This window comes from Furipterus horrens, unplaced genomic scaffold (assembly GCF_987537825.1).
Source record: "Furipterus horrens unplaced genomic scaffold, mFurHor1.1.pri manual_scaffold_1, whole genome shotgun sequence".
NCBI lineage: Eukaryota > Metazoa > Chordata > Mammalia > Chiroptera > Furipteridae > Furipterus > Furipterus horrens.
Genome location: NW_028327171.1, coordinates 49,696,886 through 49,700,583, shown reverse-complemented (window position 1 = coordinate 49,700,583; position 3,698 = coordinate 49,696,886).

Genomic DNA, 3,698 nt, shown 5'->3' with positions numbered 1-3,698 from the left:
GGCACATCTCTCCTGTCCAAAACCCTTTTGCCCATTTTATTTAGTTTGGGCTGAGGGAAATAGTTCATGTTTCCCCCCTCTCAGACCTCTGGGCCCTTTCTGTCCAAGCCATTAGGATAGAAAAGAGAATTCAGTTTTAAAGTGAAGCCCACAGACCACCCCATTCTTCACCAACTCAGCCATTTAGTTCAGCCAAACTGTTGAGTCTCCGGAGGCAGCGCTGCAGAGAGGATTAAGTGAGGCTTATGCGTACAGACAATCACTCAGGTAATGCGGTCATAGGCTTATGCCCTTTGAAAACAGAAAACACATGTTAATTTATGTAACATAACCAACAAAAAAGTCTCTAAATCTGTAAGACTGTCTTATTGGGAAGACATACAGTTGCAAGGCACTTGACATTCTACTTGCCTGCAACTTGAATCTCTTTGGTGATATCACAGATATGGTTTAATTTTCAAGTGAAACCATTTTTTAAATGAGAAGAAACTTTTAAGACGGTTAGCTGCCCTACTTTACAGTCTGCCACTGATCATTGTGATTTTCCTTGAATACTGATTTTTCTCCCTAAGATTACTCTCCTTGTCTTTAAAGGGACTACATTAAGTCCATTTTTAATTTATCCTGTTCATTTGCATAAGCATAACAAGAGCAGCAAATGATCACTTATGATCTTTAGTTCTGTTTTGCTGGAACTTACCCAAGGAACATTTAGGGTGGCCCTCAGTCTGCTCTTCAGTGCACAGAAGCTGGGCCACATACCTGGCATTCATCCTTGCCTGTACACACCTGTCCTTTCCAAGTCTTTCTGGTTTTCCATTGTGCCTTAAGGTCCCTTCTAGCCATCTTTCAGGAAAACAACCTTCGTTCCTTCCCTGGAGAGATTGCTGTGGACCGCACAACCAACCATGGCAGCAGGCCTTTTATTTCGTGGGCTTTTATTACCTTTGAAAGTCATTCCCAGTTCCTTAGGGCTTTTTGGTAACAACATGAGCCCAAGCATGTCTCCTTTAGGCTTGACATTCCAGTCAAAGGCTTGTTCAGAAAAAGGAACCTCTATTAACAACTGGTCTTATTAGGTCTATGCAAAGAAACTTAAGTCATTACTTACTTGTTTAGAATGCCAAACTCTGGAGAGATCAAATAGGGAGAAAAATATACAATGTGAAGGAAAATCTTTGTCCTAATATTCACTGAACTGGCATTTCCATTCTTCATATTTTCATTTTCCCCCACTAAAAAAAAATTTTTTTGTTTGTTTTTCCATTACAGTTGTCTCACTTTTTTTTTTTTTTTTTCCCCTCTTGCTTCCCTGTATCCTGCCCCTCCCTTCCCCCACATTCAGTCCCCACTCAGTTGCCCATGTCTGTGGGTCATTTATACATGTTCTTTGATTTTACACTTCCCCTTCTTACCCCCTTTTCTCCCTCCCCCCTCCCCCCTTGTTACTGTTAGTCTACTCCTTGTTTACATACCTCTGGTTCAATTTTGCTCATTTGTTTGTGTTGTTCATTAGTTTCCTGTAATAGGTGACAGCATAACGTATTTTTCTTTCGTTGCCTGGCTTATTTCGCTAAGCATAATTCTCTCTAGTTCCATCCATGTTGTTGCAAATGGTAGAAGTTCCTTCTTTCTTTCTGCTACATAGAACTCCATTGTGTAAATGTACCACAGTTTTTTGATCCACTCATCTACAGATGGGCATTTAGGTTGTTTCCAGCACTTGGCTATTGTAAATAGTGCTGCTATGAACATTGGAGTGCATAGGTTCTTTTGAATTGGTGTTTCAGGATTTTTCGGATATCGACTAAGTCCATTTGATCTAGAGTGTTGTTCAGTGCCTCCATATCTTTGGTGTTTCTTTGCTTCGAAGATCTGTCCATTGTTGACAATGGGGTGTTAAAGTCCCCTACTATGAGTGTGTTGTTGTCTATATCTTTCTTGGAGTCTTTCAAAAGTTTCCTTACATATTTGGGTGCTCCTAAGTTTGGTGCATATATATTTATAAGGGTTATATCTTCTTGATGGATTTTTCCCTTAAGTATTATGAAATGCCCTTCTTTGTCTCTTTTTATGGACTTTGCTGTGAAATCTGTTTTGTCTGATATAAGTATTGCTACCCCAGCTTTTTTTTCATGTCCATTTGCTTGGAATACATTTTTCCATCCCTTTACTTTCAGTCTGTGTAGATCTTTTGTTCTAAGGTGGGTCTCTTGTAGACAGCATATATGTGGGTCATTCTTTCTAATCCATTCAGCTACCCTATGTCTTTTAATTGGAGCGTTTAATCCATTTACATTTAAGGTTATTACCGATAAGTACTTATTCATTGTCATTTTTTCCCTTTGTACTCGTGTTCTTCTCTGTCTCTCTCTGTTTCTTTATCTTCTTAGAGCAGACCTTTTAGCATCTCTTGCATTGCTGGTTTGGTGGAGATGTATTCTTTTAGCCTTCTTTTGTCTTGGAAGCTCCTTATTTCACCCTCCATTTTGAATGAGAGCTTTGCTGGGTATAGTATTCTAGGTTGTAGGCCTTTGTTTTTCATTGCTTGGAATACTTTTTGCCATTCCCTTCTGGCTTGTAGTGTTTCTGCTGAGAAATCTGATGATAGCCTTATTGGAGTACCCTTGTATGTTATTAGTTGTTTTTCTCTTGCTGCTTTTAGGATCCTCTCTTTGTCTTTGAATGTTGCCATTTTAATTATGATGTGTCTTGAGGTGGGCCTGTTGGGGTTCATCTTCATTGGGACCCTCTGTGCTTCCTGGACTTGCGTGACTCTTTCTCTCGTCATGTTAGGAAAGTTTTCTGTCATTAGTTTTTCAAAGAGGTTTTCTATCCCTTGCTCTTCTTCTTCTCCTTCTGGAATTCCTATGATACGGATATTATTACGTTTCATGTTGTCCTGCAGCTGTCTTAGAACCTCTTCAGTCTTGTTCAGTCTTTTTTCATTTTGTTGCATTGTCTGGGAGTTTTTGTGTAGGTTGTCCTCCAGCTCGCTGATCCGATCTTCTGCTTCCTCTAGCCTGCTTTTAATTCCTTCTACTGTGTTCTTCAATTCAGAGATCGTATTTTTCATTTCCTCCTGGCTCTTATTGATAGCTTCTATGTCCTTTTTCATGCTCATGTAATTTTCTGTGAGTTCCTTGTAGTTTTTTTGGAGTTCTTTGAAGTTTCCGCTGAGCTCATTCAGCTTCTCCATAATCCATGTTTTGAATTCCATATCTGATAGTTCGCTCCCCTCTATTTCATTTAGCACTCTTTCTGGGGATTCTACCTTTCCTTTTGATGGGAGGTTGTTTCTCTGTCTCCCCATTTTTTTGACTCCTATTGTTTGTTGGTGCTTCTTGGAATGATCTGCACTTCCTGGATCTGCCTCTGGTGGCGTCAGATCATGTACCAGTCTGGCCCTAGGCAGCCTGTTGGAGACTTCCAGGGATCTACTGCTGTTGTCTGTCTTCTTTGATTGTTAATCTATTCAATCTGTGATTAGCTGTCAGGCTTAAGGACTGTGGGTGTGGCAGCTTAATTCCTGTAGGCAGGGCTTTTGCTTCCCCTCAGGCTGACGCCACTTGGAGGGGAATGGTCTACCCGCAGTACTGGGGATGAGTCAGCACTGGGACCCAGTCAGCTGCTCCTCCAGTTCTCCCCTCAAAGCCACCGTGCCAAATTCTCCCCAAGTGTCTCCAGTCCTCTCTGCC